Source organism: Lithobates pipiens, unplaced genomic scaffold, assembly GCF_037356315.1.
Source record: "Lithobates pipiens isolate NorthernLeopardFrog02 unplaced genomic scaffold, aLitPip1_a1.2 Scaffold_8, whole genome shotgun sequence".
Classification (NCBI taxonomy): Eukaryota; Metazoa; Chordata; class Amphibia; order Anura; family Ranidae; genus Lithobates; species Lithobates pipiens.
In genome coordinates, this window is record NW_027507903.1 from 234,512,170 (window position 1) to 234,533,814 (window position 21,645).

Below are 21,645 nucleotides of genomic sequence, written 5' to 3' on the forward strand. Positions count from 1 at the left end.
CTTTATCAGTAGTTTGCCTCACCCTGTCCGACCTCCTTCTTCCCTGTCCCCATTTGAAAGGCTATGTAAGTCTGTATATCCCATTCCTCACTCTTTCCATGCTTTACGAGATGTTGCAGTCTGCGGAGTCCCAGGGTAAGCCAATATACATATACGAGAATGGGAGAGGGACCTGCAGCATACATTTATGGAGGCTCAATTGAGTAATTTTTATCATCTCACTCACAAGAGCTCAATGGACACTGAAATGCAAGAAAATAGCTTTAAGCTGTTGACTCGCTGGTATAGGTATTGGCTATGATATATCCAACGGCTTCTGCTGCCTGTTGGAGGGGCTGCAGGCTTCGAGGCACCTTCCTGCATATTTGGTGGGAATGCCCGAGGCTCCGGCCCTTTTGGCAGGCTCTCAGGACCCAGATAAAAATTATTTTAGATATAAATTTGCAGGTTTCCCCATTGGCGTTCTTGCTGCACGTGCCATCAACTCCTCTAAGCCTCTACTGTAAATCGATTCTCCCACACCTCTTAAACGCTGCCCGGCATCTGATTCCCATACATTGGAAGTTGGCCCATGTTTCGGGGCGTTCCGACTGGGTGCGTCTGCTCAACTCTATTATGGCAGCGGAGAGTGGATGGCGAAGTGCAAGGACAGGTATGATAAATTTTACGCTATATGGGCCACTCTGAGGCATTATACGTCTAATATGATGAAGAAATCACCCACTGCCACTCCCAGGCAGGCTGATTAGAGGATGATGGTACATAATTTCATGGAGGGTGAGACCTATGCACCTCAAACCCATAGGTTCTCTATAACTGTTAAAGAGTTACACCTACTGCTGTTGTGCTGCTTGATCGTTCTGTTGTTTGTTCTCAGGTATGCCCATTCCTCTTCTCCCCCTTCCCCCACCATTTCACTTTGGGTTATAGTGGATGCAGCATGTGAGGTGTTGTATCCTATATGTGAGAATGCAATACTGTTTTCATACAATGGTTATAATACCCACAAGCCCCCCTATGACTGGGGTATAACTTGATGAAGTTATGAGGCTAGCTAACTGAATGTTTCTGAGGTTTCTTTGCTCTTGTAACGCAATGTTCTCCCTTGTCCCTCTATGTGCTCCTGGGCACTTATTGTTTTTCCATTTTCTGTTTTGTTGTGGTTTGCTTTTCTCAATGTACGTTATTTTGAAAATATAAAATAAAGATTATAAAAAAATAAAATAAATCTTAAACCCAGGCAGTTTAAGCAGGAGCAGAGCACTAAGAGAGCTTTTTTTTAGCAGCCAAGAGCTACAGGTATGGGACATGAACATGGGGCAGCAAGTTTCTAAATCAGTGGCACCCTCTGCCATTACAGTGCTTCGAAATGCAATTTTGGAGTCAGCATCATTTCTTAGAGACCCAGTGTGAAGTGACCAGCAGGTAAATAAGCATGAATACAGCGGCACCTACACACTTCACCGATCACTACAGCACTAATGCACTTCTCCAGTGCCAGTCACAACATTTGCATGTCCCTCCACTGATCGCCACTGTGTCTACGCATGTCTCCACTTATTTTCATTGCACCTGCACACATTTGCTGCCACCGTAATATACCTCCCCTACATTTCCCAGACTGCTAAAGTATAAACAATGTACCGAGCATTGACACCACTAACAGTGTTTAACAATTCAGTATTTCAGCCCGTTAAAAAAGTGGTTTAAGAAGCCCCTGGGGCACATGCACCACTGCTTGAAAACTAGGGAATCCATGGGGATTGAAATATGGGAACTACCATGGCTTATTACTTTAGAAATGTGTAGGCTTCATTGCGCTCTTCCTAATCTGGTCTAATCTACCTAATCTGGGTTTCATTGCTTGGAGAATCAGCGACCTGGAACAAACATACAGCCAGTGCAGTCTGTTAAAGTTTGAGCTCCTGTTTTTTCCCCAGTTTTTTAATCTGTTAAGCAGAGCATTCAGGATCAAAATGACAGACCCTAGACCCTGCACCTTTTAAAAACAAGTCTACAATGGCATCTGCTGTATTTTTGTCCTCACAGGTTCCCTTTAGTATATATAAGCACTGAATTTGTTTTGTGTAGTTAACTTGGCTTTACTACTAATTGGTTCCCCTATAATGCTTTTGTACGAGTTTTTTCAGTGTACCTGTTCTCGAACAGTTCCCCTTTTTGTTATTGTACAATTCTGCTTTTTATTCCACAGTTCTTATTTGTTAGCACATAGCTTGGGTTGGGTATGTGTTTGTGGTCAGAAATACACCATTTATAGATAAAGGGATTTTATACATGTCACATATTTCATATAATTTCCTTTTAACCTCCTTGTATCAGTTCATGGCAGGGACTCTTAAACTTTTTAATCTGAAGATTAAATAAGAAAATGGTTACAATACTGGGATCCAAGAGTCTTGACTGTGTAATTCCTTCCACCCCTTGCCTTGCACATGCATTTGTTCCAAATACATGTCCGTGTTGTCATTGTGCAGTCTCGCGTTTGGACAAATTAGGTAGCATAGCTAAGTGAGGACCAGGAGCTTTGCTTTAATTGGGAAAGACTCAAGGGGCACCCCTGGGCTCTTTAAGGGGAACAATGAATCGGCACACCATGCACCCTGCGGCCAAAATCGTGTGTACCGACAAAATATGCTTTAAATGCTGTGCCACAAAAGTCTCACAGCATGCAGACATCGATGTCAGTGGAGAAGGGCCATCTTACAATGATGTCTGTGAAGAAGTGCCCTATTACATTGGTGTTAGTGGAAAAGGGCCATTCTACATTGGGGTCAGTAACAAAGTGCCCGCAAACATTGGTGTCATCGGGGAAGTTCCACCTTATGCTGGTGTCAGTGGATAAGTGTCTTCTGACATTGGTGTCAGTAGGAAAGTGCACCCTTACAATTTCAGTGCAAAAGTGGTACCAATGTTATGGGGCCACTGCTTAAGTGATCACCAGTGTAAAGGGGTGGTCAGTGGAGAATGAGCAAATTATTTGATTTGCTATGAGGTTCATAACACAAAATCAGCTACTGCTGCACACTCCGTCCTGCCAATATACCATACTGTACACCAGGCATCACTAAATGGCGGACCGCGGGCCGAATCCGGACCCAGTAGCAGCCATATCCGGCCCGCAGACTCGCAAATAGTTGCCTGTGTGTTTTCTATCCCCTGCCGGATTGCCAGCCCGCCGCTGCCGCTAAAATCCTTGATTTACACGTGAGGCTTGGCAGGTGTCTCCCTTTCATCATTGCATCACTCCCCTTCCTTATTCACACAAGCCTGGAAGCGCTGCAGGTCCGGACAAAGGGCGGGACTTATCAAGTTACGAAGTGGGTGATTGGTTGCTAGGCAGTGGGGCGGTCCCAGCAACCAATCACCCCCTTTTAACTTGAAAAGGCCCGCCCTTTGTCCGGACCTGCCATGCGTGCTTCCCGGCTTGTGTGAATAAGGTAGGGCAGTGTGGGGAGGGGGAGGAAGGGGGAATGCTGCAGGAATGCTGCGATGATGAAAGGGACAGTCTGACGCTGTAATGTTGAGGGAGGACTGATGGAGTGGGATCTGTAATGGGGGGTCTGTATTACGGGGGTCTGTGATGGAGTGGGGTCTGCATTGGGGGGGGGGGGATCTGTGATGGAATGGGGTCTGCATTGGGGGGGGAATCTGTGATGGAATGGGGTCTGTGATAGAGTGGGATCTGTATTAGAGGGGTCTGTGATGGAGTGAGGTCTGTGATGGAATGGGGTCTGTAACGGGGGGCCTGTGATGGAGTGGGGCCGTTAATGGGGGATCTGTGATGGAGGGGGATCTGTATCGGGGGGGGTCTGTGATAGAGGGGGATCTGTATGGGGGGGGGTCTGTGATGGAGGGGGATCTGTATGGGGGGGGGTCTGTGATGGAGGGGGATCTGTATCGGGGGGGTCTGTGATGGAGGGGGATCTGTATCGGGGGGGGGGTCTGTGATGGAGGGGATCTGTATCGAGGGGGATCTGTATCGAGGGGGGTCTGTGATGGAGGGGGATCTGTATCGGGGGGGGGAGTCTGTGATGGAGGGGGATCTATATCGGGGGGGAGTCTGTGATGGAGGGGGATCTGTATCGGGGGGGTCTGTGATGGAGGGGGATCTGTATCGGGGGGTCTGTGATGGAGGGGGATCTGTATCGGGGGGTCTGTGATGGAGGGGGGTCTGTGATGGAGGGGGATCTGTATCGAGGGGGATCTGTATCGGGGGGGGTTGTGATGGAGGGGGATCTGTATTGGGGGGGATCTATATCGGGGGGGGGGGTCTGTGATGGAGGGGGATCTGTATCGGAGGGGATATTTGTGATGGAGTGGGATCTGTAATGGGGGGATATGTGATCGAGGGATCTATGATGGAGTGGGGTCTGTATTAGGGGGGGATCTGTTATGGAGTGGGGTCTGTGATGGGGGGGGGATATGTGATGGAGTGAGGATCTGTGCTGAGGGGGGGGTCTGTGGTGAAGAGGATCTGTAATGGGGGATCTGTGTTTGTGGGGGGGGTCTGTAATGAGGTGGGGGGCTCTGTGATGGGGTCTTTAAAAGGACACATTGTGATGAGTCTGTAATGGGTTGTGGGGTTTCTGATGGGGGGACTGTGATGTAAAAGTGAGAAATGTGCTGTGAAGGGGGGACTGAGGGCACTGATGTAGGGGCTTGTGCAGAGATCTGTTTTTCTGCCCTAGAAAAACCCAGGTATCTACAAGGGCAATAGAAAACAATTGTGATGTGCACGGGAGGCTGTAATGTGAAGGATCGGAGTCATGACCAATATGACATTCGGACCTCCGCGGGAAGAAAATTTTACTGACCGGACCCCCGTGAATTTTAATTCAGTACCCCTGCTGTACACTCTGGCATTTTACACTGGGGAGGTGTGAAACTATTGAACAGTGCTTCTGCTTTGAGGAAATGGGCAATGGGGGTTTAGGGAGACAGTTTACATGCAATTCGGCTGTCCAAAGCAGTATGTGACTCCATTTGGCTTGCCATATAGTTTGGTTTATGGTTTATGCCAACAGTTGTGCTTTCCACTACTGAGAGCTGCATTTCTCCTGCTAAGATGGCATTTCATTTTGGCACCTGCCTGTAGATGGAAATTATAATACATTATTGTTGAGATCAGTAGAGTAAATAGTTTGAGTTATGCAAGGCGTCATGTCTTGTTAGCTAACTTTATATTTGCCTTTCGTTTCCTTTCCTCTTGTATTATAAAAACTGAATGTATGCCTAAGGTCTTCACTTGTGAAATAAACTAACCGGTCTTGTTTATGAGAAAATAATTTCAAGAGTGTAATTATAGGGCAAATTGCTAAGTGGTCCTGTAAAATAAGGACCCAATACTGGCTGCTGTGTAGTGATTTATCTAAGCAGCAATTATATTAGCAGTCTAGTTGCACTGAAAGCATACCTGGTAGGGACATTATTGGAGTCCGGTGAAAGAATACAATATTTTGCAATGTAGAGGGGTGGATTTCCATTTCACACTGAGGTCAGAAAGCCAGGAGGTCTTCAATAGTGTTGCTATTCTTTTCTCTGAAAATAGTTTGGTAAATTGTGGAAAGAAGTTATTCATTTTTAAATAAGAAGTGATCATCTTGACTGTAAGGAATGTGTCCTGGTCACTCATTTAGTAGTTGTAATTGGTTGCCAAAACTGTAGTCACATGTCGCTTTCAACTGGAGAGTATCACTATAGTTTATTACCATGATAAGATGTTTTTGTTTTTATTGCTATGATCAGGTCATTTTTCCTGTGGTTTTTGGGTTGCTGTTGGAGGTACAAGTTGAAGGTTACATTTTAGGGGTTTGGTTCAGGCTTGTTCATGGATATACCAAAATGTTGAGGCCAGTACACTGTTCTAAATCCCCCATTTAAAGGTTGTAACCTCATGCTGATTCTTTTGATTTATGTTGCGAGTTTAGATGCTACATACGGATTGAGGGCAAGTTAGTTATGGTTACTGGAAAAGATTACTTTTGAAAATAAATAATAAATGCACTTATTTTTGCAGGGGAAAAGAAGCATTTTTATTTTTTTCTTGCAGGAGCCTGGAAAGCATTGCACCCGTGATCATTTTTGTCTTGTCTGCAGATTTCGGAAGTCTGCAGACAAGCCCTGCAGCTTTCTGCCAGTACTTTAATACAGGATATCTGTTGAATGTTGCGCTCGTCAGAACCCTTACAGTTCATTCAGAACTTGAAGCCATCAGTTGCTGTGGCTGACAGTACTTGTAGTTCATTCGTTCACAGGACAATGTGGAATTACTGTGGAACTCCATTCACCCTAAAGGCCCAGATGAGATATGTTCTGATCTCTCCCAGAGCCCAGGTGAGAGGTGTGTTTTTTTCACCCTCAGACCCAGAAAGGTGTGTTCTTTTCAACCACAGAGCCGCTACTTCCCCCTCAGAGCCCAGGTGGGACATGTTTTCCATTCATGCCCTGAGCCTGAATATGTGTTCCCCCCACTCGCATCAGAGCCTGGATACATGTGTCTCCTTTACCATCAGAGCCCTGACAGATGTGTTATTTGAGAGGCTAGTTAGATGTGCCTGCCTTCCCCCTTCTCTCACTAACCAACATGCCTGCCTTCCCCCTTCTCTCATTACCCACCATGCCTGCCTTCCCCCTTCTCTCATTTCCCACCATGCTTGCCTTCCCCCTTCTCTCACTAACCAACATGCCTGCCTTCCCCCTTCTCTCACTAACCAACATGCCTGCCTTCCCCCTTCTCTCACTAACCGCCATGGCTGCCTTCCCCCTTCTCTCACTAACCGCCATGGCTGCCTTCCCCCTTCTCTCACTAACCAACATGCCTGCCTTCCCCCTTCTCTCACTAACCTCCATGCCTGCCCTTCTCCATGCTCTCATTACCCACCATGCCAACCTTCCCCCTTATCCTCACCACCCAAGCATGCCTGCTTCCCTTTTCTTCACCATCTGCTGTATCTGTAGCACCTCTTCTCTCACCATTTAATGTACCCTCTGCCCCTTTCCTCACAACTCCCTTCTTTCACCATTGCTCTTAACTCCCTAACCTTGTCCGTTCTGGAATGTGCACATATTTGCTAGGGCCATTTAATATGGCCCTAGCAAAGGGCCATATATATGTTCCACAAAGGGCCATTTTATATGTTCCTTGAAGTCGTAAACATTTAACGTGTGTGGATTGATATATTATGGGCAGAGATGTGAGTGGAGCCAGAATATCTGGCCTGTTCTACTACACAGGCTCCATGACTGCCTCTAGCCGTATCTAGTAATGGTAGCCCCCTTTGTTATACCAAGTGCTCATGTCTACCTGAACTCCCTTTTCAAAGTTTAAAAACACACCAAGAATTGTACAGTAAAGCCATATGTGACCAGCCTAAGCAATTACATACCACAACTGTATCTAGTTGCTTTTAATAAAACGCTTATCAGTCTTCATTCCTGTTTAAACTTATTCATAGAGTGTTCCATGCACATTTGTGCTTATTAAATGCAGTAGCCCATGACTAGCAATGAAAATGTATATTTTAGACTTTAGTTAATAGAAATAGATTTGTTACTGCACTCTAGTGAGCACCATGCAGTCCCATCAGTAACCGTTTCATGCTAAGTTTATTAAGTGAAATATACTTCAGTGTACTGTATTTGCTTTTTGTCCATTTTAACATTACTCTTGTTGCAGATTTTCCCTTCAAAGTGAAGGCCTGGCATTTTTATTGGCTAAAATATGTTTATAAACGCCTTAGCTGCTTTGATATGCACAGATGAGTTGAACCATTTTAGGCTCATGCCTGGAATAGTGACTAAAATTGGGGGTGATTAAAAAAATTAATGCAGCAGCTGTTTGAAATCATATACTAGTGATTGATAATGAATGGTGGTGTCACGGGAATCTAAATCTGACAGAAAAAAAGCGCTTGCTAATGATGAGTGGATTAAAGTAACTTAATTGGCTAGTGCAATCACAATAGACCCACGCAGTAATTTAATTTTATAAATTGGTGACACAATAATAAATATACAAATTAGTAACACAAACATATGCAATAAAAAGTCCAAGTGCAGTGAAATAAAGTGAAATCATTGATTCCTTATGTCCAAGAATTACACTCTCTGTTTAATTCCCATACAATGCTGATTAGTAATGGAAAAGTGCTCCCTCAGACAGTGGAAAAGGTAAGGTGAAGGTAACTACTCACCAAATGTAGTTGACCCTCAATGCTATATGACAAGAGAGGTCAAAAGAGCGTGTGCGGTATTTAAAACCAAAGGATCCATGAAACAGCTCCAATCATTGTCTCCTTGTTGCGGTCCGTATTCCAAGGATGAACCTCATAGCAAATCAAAAAAAGAAAAGAGGCTCCACTGCTGGGACAACACAATGATTATTGCTAGAGGCTATAGTCAAGTCATTCCAGTCTGGTCACATGATCAGGTCCCAGCCTCGCCTTCTGTGCAAAGGAGGAACAGCCAACAACAGAAGACTCAAAGTAAACCTATGAGTGACATCACCGCATATGCTCTTCAGTTGTCGTTGCTGCCTCTTCTCTATAGGAAGCTGGTGTTTTGTCGAATACTGTCCCCCGCCAGATAGTGTCCGTCCTGTACTGCGCTTGCGTAGTACTGAGGACAAGGAGACGCCGAAAGTCTCCGAAGATGAACGGTGCCTGCGCACTGAGTCCAGGTTCAAGCCCCACCATCCAAGTGGGCATAGTTAGAATAAAAATTGCAGAGCGAGGCCGTGCCCGAAGCGGGGCAAGTGAAGCGTGGCCGTGCCCGAAGCGGGGCGAGTGAAGCGTGGCTGTGCCCGAAGCGTGGCGAGTGAAGCGTGGCTGTGCCCGAAGCGTGGCAAGTGAAGCGTGGCCGTGCCCGAAGCGTGGCGAGTGAATTGTGGCCGTGCCCGAAGCGTGGCGAGTGAATTGTGGCCGTGCCCGAAGCGTGGCGAGTGAAGCGTGGCCGTGCCCGAAACGTGGCGAGTGAAGCGTGGCCGTGCCCGAGCGTGGCGAGTGAAGCGTGGCCGTGCCCGAAGCGTGGCGAGTGAAGCGTGGCCGTGCCCGAAGCGTGGCGAGTGAAGCGTGGCCGTGCCCGAAGCGTGGCGAGCGAAGCGTGGCCGTGCCCGAAGCGTGGCGAGCGAAGCGTGGCCGTGCCCGAAGCGTGGCGAGCGAAGCGTGGCCGTGCCCGAATCGTGGCGAACGAAGCGTGGCCGTGCCCGAAGCGTGGCGAGCGAAGCGTGGCCGTGCCCGAAGCGTGGCGAGCGAAGCGTGGCCGTGCCCGAAGCGTGGCGAGCGAAGCGTGGCCGTGCCCGAAGCGTGGCGAGCGAAGCGTGGCCGTGCCCGAAGCTTGGCGAGCGAAGCGTGGCCGTGCCCGAAGCGTGGCGAGCGAAGCGTGGCCGTGCCCGAAGCGTGGCGAGTGAAGTGAGGCCGTGCCCGAAGTGTGGCAAGTGGCCCTGTTACTAAGTGCATACCCTATGTCCACTTGCATGGTGGGGCTTGATCCTGGACTCAGGGCAGAAGGTACTATTAAATGCGCAGGCGCCGTTCATCTTCTGGGACTTTTGGCGTCTCCTTGTCCTCCGTACTGCGCAAGCGCTGCGCCTGAGCAGTACGAGGTGGACACTATCCAATGGGGGGACAGTTCTCGGCAGAACACCCGCGTTGGAGAGATCATGTGACTGTACCAGAGCACCCTCAACGTAAGTAAGTATACACTTTCTTTTCACAGGGTATATAGAATAAGGGTGGGAGTAGAGTTAAGCTTAGTTTTGACTGAAATTCCACTTTAAGAGAAATGAGGGTGTTTCTATTACCTCTCTCCTTTTTTTTTTTTTTTTTTTTATTGCAGTTTACTTGTTATGCTGAATTCCTGCCTTTAATGAGGAACTCTGCAGGTTTTTCTCAAAAAGGCAGGCAGAAGGCATAAAACTCTTCACCAGTGTTGGCTGTGATCTCTCTGCAGTTAATGTTTCGCCATTACTGACTTACCGTAGCCTTTTCTGTACTATGTCTCTGTGTGGAGGCAGCCATCTTAGAAGAGACCTGGCTTTGCTTCTTCATGTCAGAAGCTAGAGCAAGGGGACAATGCGTGGCACAGTAATGACAACACTAAAACTCCTTCTAAAACTCCTGAGACTAGCAGTCAGTAATGCCTTAGATCCCACACTGTAGATATACAGCTATAAGGCTGTAGGAACAGAAGTTCCTGGGAAACCCCTAAATAGCAGGAAGTACACTTTAGTTTTTCAGGAGGCATTCCAGACAAAAGCTGCAGGTGCGGAAATATGCCTGCAAATTATGTTCTGTGGCCTCATCCACCCATGTGCACAAGGCCTAGGGTTTTTAAAGAAGTGGAAAATAGCAAAAAAATACACATACCTATAAGGGCATTTTCACATGGGCTGTCCAGTCAGGTCCACCTGTCAGTTTTTCAAGTGGACCTGATTGGACCCTGCATTCTCCTCTATGGTGCGGTGGATGTCCGCAAACACAAGTCCGCTGACACCCGTTGCCATCCGATCCTAAATGCCAAAAATAGACAGACGGTGGTCCTTTTTTTCATTCCTTCCATCGGATCAGATGAAACTAGACAGGCAGTCCTTTTCCATTCAATTTCCCTAGAGAGGAGCGTGGGGACTGTGTCTCTGTCCACTCTGCATAGCAGAACGGACATTGACCTGTCATCTGCTCAGCTGGCATCAACAGAGAGATCCCCTGCTAAGCAAATGGATTCCATTAAGTGCAGGTGCCCATGTGAAAGGGGCCTGAGGCTGCTGCAGCTGTCCCTCGCTGGCTCTAAGACTGAGAACTGAGCAATTACACCGATTCTCGGTCTTCACTAAGCTGAGAGTGGTGACTATCAGTCATCGGCTTACTACTCTGCCCCTCCAGCTCTCATTGGAGCTCCGGGCTGTAGAAGGGGCAGGAGCAGTTGGCTCAGGCTCACAGCATTGTGTCAAGAGGCTGGACCAGCTGCTGCTCAGACATCTGCATAGATCTCAACATTATTGTCAGGATCCCTGTAGAGCCTGGACCGGCTCTGTAATGTCAGCTGACAGCGATTTTTAGCCCACTGTTGGCTGAATCTGGGTTACAGGAGTGCAGAAATAATTGCACTCCTGTGTCCTAGAAGAAAAAAAGCTTTGGCCATACTTCTTTTTTAAATGTTCCTTATAGCATATATCTTCACTTTTTGAGTTCAAGTTCACTTTAATATTTTCTAAGTTACTGATTTGTGCATATGCATATCAGGAAAGTCAGCCTAGAAGTTCTTATTTGCATACACATTGTGGGTTATTGACAAAAATGTTTGAAACAATAGAGTAAACAGGAGGGCCAGGCAACCAGCGTTCGCAGAAGAAGAAATCTGTAATAGCAGACTTCATGTTTCTAACAGGAAATGTTTGCTTTAAATGTGCCAATGTTATAGACGCCCATATTATTTTACTGGGAGTATTAGTTTGTTGGAATAGTAAAGTTTGTTTGTAAATGCAACACAAATAACTGGATACCCTGAAAATGCTATGTTTTTTGGGAAAAGTTTCCTTTTCTACACAGGGTAGTTTTTCAATGTGGTATACTTTTTAATGTGTCTTTGGCCACTTTCACCCCCTTCCTACCCAGGCCAAATTTTCAGCTTTCAGCGTTGTGACGGAACCGATCCCACACTCCAATTGAGTGCTTCCATCATATACCACTTTCTCCTAGCCTGAATGTAGATATCAGATATTCCAACCGCTCACAAGCACAAGACAACAATTGCTTAGTGCTAACATGGACTAATTTATTAGAACCAAAATGCCAAGTATTTATAATACAGTAGAAGACTAAAACCTAACCTAATTAGCATGAGCTAATTATCTAAATCAACACTCAGACTAGTTGACTGAGAGATAAGACTTTTCGGCTCCTAGCTCACTAACAATTCAATAAACATTACCATAAACATAAACACAGGGTTAATTAGCACAAACAACAATGTGTGAATTCTCAATACTCAGACTAGACTCATTTACACAACATACAGGTGGCTAGAGTTCATGAAATTAGCATCTAACAATTTGTGTCCCAACAGCATGAGACAACACATTGTATATACAGCATTGAATCTGACTAGCACAGATTATAGTGGGGTTCTCATTCACCCTGTGCCCCTTAAAATCCAGGGCCCATAATCCGTCGGCAAGAGGCTCGCATTCAGTCCTCTCAAAAGGCCTGTGTCCCGGCTAGGTCTGTCACAAGTGCTGTCTCATTTGGAATGACAATTGCGCAGTTATGCAATGCTGTACCCAAACTAAATTTTTAGATAGAGCAAATAGAGCTTTCTTCTGGTAGTATTTTATCACCACTGGGTTTATTTTTTTCCTAAACAAAAAAAAAGACCGATAATTTTGAAAAAAATAAGATTCTCTTTGTTTCTGTTATAAAATATTGTAAATAATTTTTTTCCTTTACTGACGAGCAATGATGAGGCTGCATTGATGGGCACTAATATGCAGCACTGATGGGCACTGCTAGGCAGCACTGATCATCAGTGCAGACCCTTGATGGGTCTGCACTGATGATCAAGGCCCTGATTATCAGCACTGAGGCTGTCAATCAGCTGAAGCTCCCTCTGTTACCAAAACGTGTCGGGATTGACTCGTAATGGAGGAAAGGGACAGCAGACAGAAATGACTTTGTACACACTATAGCAGGATATGCTTTGTACATATTTCATGTCTGTGGCTTACAACCACTTCAATTCTTTATCACACAGTATTGATCAGTATCTTTGTAAACAAATGGCTTTAAGCGTGTTTTTCAGTCTGAGTTTGGCACGTATATGAAGAACATGGGATATAATCAGCTTATTCAGACTGTAAAGTGCTATTCTGCTTGAGTTTTCCGTGAATTAACATAGGGGTTTATGTAATTCTCACATTTTCTCAAGTTCTGCCTTCGCTTGTCTTCGTGGTATCCATGGAAACAGAATTAGGCATGTGAAACGCATTCAATATTTGACAGGATTATGAAATGGCTGTAATAATTTTCGCATTTTAAGAACTAAACAAAAAGCAAATATACAGGAAACAAGTCCCAGTAAAGAGCTATTTGTTCTTGTCTAGGCTATTAGGCAAGTATCAGTATGGTCATTATGTTTGAAGTCTTTTGTCCACGTGAATGTGTGAGTTTAGTTCTGAGCTACATCAATGAGACTATATTTTCACCTTAAACATTATTATTACATTGCATATTTATTGTTCGTAGTAGTTGTCTGATTTTGTATTTTATGTTTTGTGTTTTTATAAATGAAAGCCAAAATCAAAGTTTAAATTATATCAAAAGCTTAGTTATGGTATATAAAAATATTTCCTGCCTTGCTGTGCAAGCACTGTTTACATGCACAATTAAACATCAACCCCCACCCCTGGAGGACCATCTGATGGGCAAATCCTAGAAGAAAACTCGATTCTGCTTCCTAAGGCCCCTTTCACACATGCGGACGATATGTCCGTATTTCATCCATCCGTTTGCGGATGAAATATGGGCATACATTCATCCCTATGGGATAGCGGGTGTCTGCGGATGAACATCCGCAGACACCCGATTTCGTCCGCCTCCGCTGCTGTCCGATTCTGCAGACGGAGGAAAATCCTATTTTTCTATCCGTCTGCAGAGCGGATCGGATGAACACGGACAGACGGTCCGTGCGCATCCGATCCCCATAGAGGAGAGCGGAGAGCTGACAGGGCGATCCCCGCACAGTGATCCCCGCTGAGCGAGCGGATCATCACGGGGTGGATCATTACTGATCCGTCCAGTGTGAAAGGGGCCTTAATCATTGCTCCTTTCCCAGTCTGTGCTTGGACAATCAAGGAGTAACAGCAAAGCAGTAGCCATCCCTATGTAAGCAAGTTCAGATTTAGGCTGCTATGCAGTATTCAAATTAGTGGATTGCTTGAGAGTACTACCCCTCCCTCTTCTGAGTAAAGAAAAGCTATTGCTTTAAAGCCCAGCTGCAAACTATTTTATTACCCCCCATTGGGTGTAAAAAAAATAAAATAAACTCGGGCTGCAAAACATACCCTTAATCCAGCGTTGTTCTCCACAGTAATCTATATTCACCAGAAAATGCCCTCAGTCTTCTGGATTGAATGACACCTCAAAAGATTGAGGACATGCTGTGAGTGCGGAACGTCTTTGGCCTGCCCCCTTAGGGGACGTAGCCACGGTGCCCTACATTTACTATGTAATGGTATAGAGAGTAATGAGGACCCTGTTACCTCACATGACTGGCCTACAAAAAAATGTGAAAAGGTGAATAAAAAAAAAAGAAAGTATAAAACTCTGCCCATGGAGCCTTTGGGGGTCAGGGGGAAGAGACAGGTGTATTGGAGAGGAAGGGAAGCCCAGAGCCTGGAGTTGGGCTTAAAGGCTAAGCTACCTGATCACTAAAAAGCTGAAACATATGGCTCCCTAGGTAGTAAGCTACACAACAGCATGAGGTGGCGTCTTGGGGCAATCAATTGCTCGTGTTTGGAGCATTGTGCAATCATGAGAGATTAATTGCTATTATACAGTATGCGGTCAATTTAGCATGTAGTTGCTTTTTGTCCCATCTTTTTAGCAATAAATTGCTACTTTTAGCAATTAATTTTCAGCAGTTTAAGTACCATAACTAATGTACTAAAAGCATCCATTGTAGCACACACCTACTGAGGTGACTGCCAGCAAGGGCTTTAATACCATAGACTCAATAATAGAAGAATAAGAACAAAAGTCGCCCCCCCCCCCCAAACATACATACCAGACCCCTATCTAAGCATGCAGCCCGGCAAGTCAGGAAAGGGGTGGGGGACGAGTGAGCACCTCCCTCTGCGGACCATACCAGGACACATGCCCTCAACATGGGGGGGCGGGTGCTTTGGGGCAGGGGGGGACTCTGTGCCCCCTCCCCACCCCAAAGCACCTTGTCACTATGTTGATGGGGACAAGGGCCTCTTCCTGACAACCCTGGACGGTGCTTGTGGAGGTCTGTGGGGGGGCTTATCATAGTCTTTTTAACAAGGGGGCCCCCGGATCCCGGCCCCCACTCTGTGAATGATACATTGTACCCCTACTCATTCACCCAAAAAAGTGTAAAAAATTCATTAAACCAGTGCACAGGTTTTTAACAAAGTCATTTATTAAAGTAGTGCCAACGTGTCTTCTCCCTCCAGTGATGTCTTCATCCTCCTGTTCTTCCCGCTCCACTAATGTCTTCTTCCACTGGTTCTTCCTCCAGTTCTTTTCTCTCTGCTGTCTTCTTCCTCTGCTGGTTCTTCCTCCAGTTCTCCCGACGCTAGCTCGCACTGTAACGTTAGCTCGCACTGTAACGTTAGCTCTGATGTGTGTCATTACTTATATAGCCATGAGGCGAGGCCATCCGTTGACATCATCTGGGGTCCCCACTCCTTGTGAAGTCACCGCACCAGCATGCTGTGGGCTTTGACGTCACAAGAGGTGAGGCCTCCACATGATGTCACTGGATGGCCACGCCCCATGGCTATATAAGTAATGGCACACGCTGGAGCGAACATTACAGTGGGAGCTAGGGTCAGGAAAAGAACTGTAGGAAGAACTGTCAGAGGAAGAAGACAGCAGAGAGGAAAGAACCGGCGGAAGAAGACAGCGCAATGAGAAGAACCGGAGGATGAAGACATCACCAGAAAGAAAAGCACTGGAGGCAGAAGAAATTTGGTAGAGTAGACATGTTGGAGCTACTTTAATTAAGGACTTTGTCAAAAACCTGTGTACTGGTTTTATTTATTTTTTACGCTTTTTTTTTGTGGTGAATGAGTAGGGGTACAATGTACCCCATACTCATTCACATAGGGTGGTGGACCCGCCTTCAAGATTCATACTAGACTTAAAGGCCCTGGTATTGTCGGATCCCGTTCATTGAAATCGCATGGAAGTCGGACATGAAGTCGTAGGACAAAGTCGGAGTGGAGGTCGGCCAACTTCCATGTCAGAGTAGTGTGAACCTGGCCTTAAGCAGAGAATGTGACTGTCACCAAACATACTCTGGTAGAGAATTAATCACTGTCATGGAATACACATGGCGCTGGAAGAGTCACCTGCAAAGAATGTTTGCTTAATGTCAGATTCATTGCTTTAGAAATATGCCTCCTAAGTGTTTGCTTACTTGAATACCGCTCTCTAGGCTGTATAGAGCTGCTCTGAGAAAGTAAAGTTAGAGCGGCACTTGGGGCTGCCTGCCACAACAGAAAGGTGTCTACTACTACTCTTTTAGTATTATTGCAATTCATAAAGAAATACTGTCATATCTATAATATAGAACGTGGAGGTTAATAAGGCTAGGCTCGCACTATATTGCAATTTCCTGGGATAGCAGTTCATTCATTTGAATGGGCTGTTGTACCTTCGTTAAAGGCAGGGATGTGGTCCCTGCACCTTTTCTAAAATTGCAGCCAAAGGGAAACTGCGTAGTTCTATGCGATTCCCAGCACAGGAAAATGTGCTGGGGTTTCCAGTGCGTGGAGGTGCCATTAACCATTTCAAGGCCAAACTATTTGACGCCCCTTTCTGCCGTTGTCATTTTTCAGATTTCAGCACTGTCACACCTTGAATGACAATTACTCAATCTCTTGCATCACTGTACCCAAATTCATTTTATATAGTTTTTTTAATCAGATAGAGCTTTCTTTTGATGGTATTTAATCACCACTAGTTGGTTTTATTTTTTGCTATATAAAGGAAAGGAGTCTACCCATTTAAAAAAAATGTTTTTCCTAGTTTATTTTTTGCAAATAATCTTTCTCATAAATTTAGGTTAAAATGTATTCTGCTACTTATCTTTGGTAAAAATAACTCAAATCCATGTATATAGTTTGTGAGATAGTATAGAAACTAATGGTGTATAGATATTTGAAAATTGGTCATTCCTGATGTTCTGATGGCCTGTCTCAGCTCTTGAGGCCCTAAAAAGCCAAGACCATACAAATACCCCCCAAATCACCCGATATTTAGTTGGAGGTGTCATGAACCTTGGAATACTGAAGTATTTCTCCTTTGATTCTATTACACAGTGGGGGGTCTTCTGCCCTGTCTTAAGGCTAACCCCCTCCAGATGGCTCAATGGTCTGGAAGGAATGCATTTTCTCTGTATGGTGATACGGGACCCCGGTCAGTTGAAGACTTGTTTCAGCAACGAAAGAGTGGTTGGCATTATATGGTGCTAACCCATCAGAGACCGCCATACAGAATGCCATTAGAGATATCCAGCTGCAGGTAATGGGCGCCATGGCTGTTACCGCCTGACATCAGAGCCAACTTCAAGGCAACTCCACTCCTATGGGTACCCAGCTAAGACCAAATCCTGCTACGTTACCCCGACTTGACAACCCTGTGTCCTGGGATTCTCCCTCCAACATTAGGCAAGAGATAAGAGATTCAGAGTGACCCAACTTGGCCAACCTAACTAGCTGGTTATCGGGACAGGGTGGGCAAGGATCCAGGGGGGTTGGGGGAAGGCAGAATAGAGTGGGAGGGGAGGTTTTTTTATCGTTACACTGAGGGAATGGGCACCGGGAAGCGACAGGGTCCCCACAAACAGCTAGTTGTACCCCAGAAATACAGACGGGAGCTATTGCGGCTGGCTCATGACATCCCCTTGGCCAGACATTTAGGGATAGTTAAGACCCGGAGTCGGTTGTCTCATGCTTTCTTCTGGCCCAGGTTACATATTGAGGTGCGGGAATACTGCCGGACCTGTGAGACTTATCAGAAAGTAGGAAAGACGGGATGACCCATTTGAGATGTTATATGGGTGAAGGATTAGGGGACCCTTAGACTTAGTGAGGGCCCAGTGGGATGAGGTAGAGGATCGGGAAGGCCTCCCCATCCTTAGTTATGTCTTGGAACTCAGGGAGCGACTGCGGTAACTTGCCGCTCTAGTCCATGAGAATATGCAACCAGCCCAGAGTCAGCAGAAGGTTTGGTATGATTGGTCTGCGTGGAATCGCACCTTTTATTTTGGACAGTAAGTCCTGGTACTAAAACCTCTGAAGCAAAATAAAAGGCCTCCTGGCAGGGCCCCTATCAGGTGGTAAAACAGCTGTGCAATACCACCTATGTGGTTGCCAGCTGTGCAGACACAAAAATTAAGAGGATGTTCCACATTAATATGATGAAGGCATATCATGAGAGGACTGAGGCAGTAGCCGCCATATGCGCTCCTGCCACTGGGGACTCTGAATATCTACCGATGCTGGAACTTCCTGAAATCAGTAACTGTTATGGGGGTGTGGAAGGTATACAGCTAGGAGATAGATTAGGATCCCAAGAATGAGAAAAGGCCAGAGAATTACTCCAGGACCGGCAGAAGATGTTCTCGGCACTCCCTGGGTACACTCACATAGCTGTTCACAAGGTAGAGACCCCTGGGCAGAAGCCCCTGAGATAACCAGCCTATAGGATTCCCGGAGCAGTGCAAGAAGGGATGAGAGTGGAGATTAGGGACATGCTTGAGTTAGGGGTGATCGAACCATCAGCATGCCCCTGGGCTTCCCCTGTAGTATTGGTCCCAAAATGGGATGGCAGGGCCCAATTTTGTGTGGACTATAGGCGACTGAAAGACACGGGGACCCAGCAGCCAACCACCTGTCCGCCAGGGAAAGATGGCCAGTCTCACCCCTATCCAGACACCCCCACCCACCAACTGCGGTGCAAGGTAGAATTAGAAACATTTGAGACAGGCTATGATTAGAAGGGGGAAATAGGGTGTAATGGTGGGGGCTTTCATGTAAAAGGAACTGGAGGATGAAAAGTGGGAGATGTGAAAGTAACTGGGAAACAAGGGGGTCAGTCAAAGGGACTGGAATAAAAGGGGGGCTGTGAAGGGACTGCTATATGAGAAAGGAGGGGGCTTGAAGGGACTGGTTATACAAGAAAGGGGGGCCTGTGAAGGGGCTGCTATATGAGAAGGGGGGCCTGTGAAGAGGCTGCTATATGAGAAGGGGGGGGGGGCTGTGAAGGGGCTGGTATATGAGAAGGGGGGAGGGGCTGTGAAGGGCACTGGCATACAAGGAAGGGGTTCTGTGAAGGGAATGGTATACAAGAAAGGGGCGTTGTGAAGGGACTGGTATATGAGATAGTGGGGGGGGGGGGGGGCTGTGAAAGCACTGGTATACAAGAAAGGGGGGCTGTGAAGGGACTGGTATACAAGGGAGGCTGTGAAAGGCACTGGTATGCAAGGAAGCGGGGGCTGTGAAGGGACTGGTATACAAGAAAGGGGGCGGTGAAGGGGACTGGGATGCAAAAGGGGGGGCTATGAGGGGCACTCTTATACAAGAAAGGGGGGCTGTGAAGAGGACTGGAATTCAAAAAGGGGGGTTAAGGGGATGGAGATGCAATGAAGGGGGCTGTGAAAGGCAATTGGGTGCAATGAAAGGGGGCGCTGTGAAGGGGACTAGGATGCAAGTTTAAAGGGACTGGTATGCGAGGAGGAGGCTGTGAAGGAGACTGGGGTGCAAGAAAGGGGGGGGGGGGCTGTGATGTAAAGTGAGGGTTCTTATGTAAAGAGAAATGAGTTGTAAAGAGGGTGGCTGATGTGAACAGGTAACAGAAAACACTTTGGAAACTGTGAGATGGGGGCTGAGGACACTGATGTAAAGGGGGGAGGTTTGTGATTTATGGAGGGGGTTTATGATGTGAAGGGGGACTGGGGACACTGAAGGTACAGGGAGGGCTGTGATGTAAATGGGGGACTTTGATGCCAAAGGTGCTGTAATGTAAAGTGGGAGCTTTATGGTAAAAAAGGGGTTGTATTGCAAAGGGAGGCTGTTATCTAAAGAGGGTGCTGTGTTGTAAAGTGGGTGCTTTTGATGTGAAGGGGGGCCGTATTGCAAAGGAAATTGTTGTAATGTAATGGGGAAGCTGTATTGTAAAGAGGATGCTGTGATGTACAGGGGGCACTGTAAAGCAAAGTGGGGCTGTGATGTGAAGGGGGTTATGTAATGTAGAGAGGACTGTATTGTAAGGGGGGGGGGGGTGCTGTGCTATAAAAAAGGGCACTGTGATGTATAGAGGAAGCTTCTGCAATGTAAAAAGGGGGAGCTGTGGTGTAAAAGGGAGACTGTAATGAGAAAAGGGTTGTGATATAAGGGGGAAGGGGAGCTGTGCTGTGTTTACATGTGTTAAAAAGGAAAAGGTCTGGTGTCACCCGCAAACCACCTCCATCCCAATATATGTAACAAAAAACAGGAAATCGCCCCAGGACTTTAAATATGAGGTGAATGCAGTTAGCGAACAATTGACAGAGTAAATGCAGTCTCAAAATGTATTAAAATTGTCTTATAAACAACATGAATCATAGCCAAGCCATTGAAATGATACATACAGTAAAATATGTCATTTCACGTATCATGGTATAAAATGTAAATTGTAAAGTACACAGGCATGAAAAGTATTCCAATGCGTTTCGCAAGACCATGCTGGCTTCATCAGGGGTAGATGCGTGTGTAGTATATCAAAGGCTGGATCAGACTACCAAATGCTGAATACACAGAGGCGGCAGTAATGAGCATCTGGCTTGGGAGCTGAGGAGGCAGAGGACGAACCAACCTAACAGAGTACAAACGGGGGGGGGGGGGGGGGGGGGCAGACATGGCTGGGATGGGAATGTGTGTCACCAAAGATCTCCCAGTATCCATTAATAATGTCACGTTGATTGAAGTGAAACTGCTGCGTGTGAGTGAAACAGGAAATGGGAAGTGACAAGCATTAGGTAGTCTGATCCAGCCTTTGCTATACTACACATGCATCTACTCCTGATGAAGCGAACTTGGTCTGGCGAAACTTTTCATGAATGTGTACTTTGCAATTTACAATTTTATACCATGATATGTGTAATGCCATTTTGTACTGTATGTACCATTTCAGTGGCTCTGGCTATGATTCATGTTTCTGTTTGCATTACCATTTTAATACATTTTGAGGCTGCATTTACTCTGTCAATTGTTGTACAACCTCATTCACCTCATTTAACCACTTAAATACAGGGCGCTTTCGTACCTTCCTGCCTTGGCCAATTTTCAGCTTTCAGTGCTGTCACTTTTTAAATGACAATTGCGCGGTCATGCTACACTGTACCTGTTTTATAAAGATTCTGTCAGAGACTCTTTACCTAGATCGGAGTTGTGGTGTGTCATAATGTTCGATAGCCTGGCAACATCATATGATGTCCGGTCATGATATCGCAACCACTTTGCCGACGTCATATTGCTATATGGCAGGCAGCAAGTGGTTAAAGTTGCAGGGCGTTTTCCTGTGTTTTGTGTTTACACGTGTGATCGCTGTGATGGTTGGGTGGTCACAGAAAAAACATGGTACAGAGCCAATAAAATTTCCCCTGTACCCCAATTTGTCATTCGCCATGTCTTCTGGACTCAGATCACACCACTTTGTACCCCCGAGGTTGCATATGAGTGGCGAGAGCGGGAGGATGTTCAAGGAAGCTCCCGTCCCACCATTTATATATAGTGGCCAGGCAAGAAGTGGTTCAGAATTAATGGGACCCCCTTCACATTTTTGGTGTGTGTAATGGTGCGCCCACATACATGCGGACTTAGCCTAAGACAGCTTTTATGTTGGA

The 21,645-nt window shown here is 46.1% G+C and overlaps 1 protein-coding gene across 4 annotated transcripts in view; it reads left to right on the top strand.

The window, feature by feature from the left end:
- Nucleotides 1–21,645, top strand: part of OSBPL8 (oxysterol binding protein like 8) — a 403,742-nt gene that overhangs the window by 263,808 nt on the left and 118,289 nt on the right. The gene's annotated exons all lie outside the window — the stretch shown is intronic.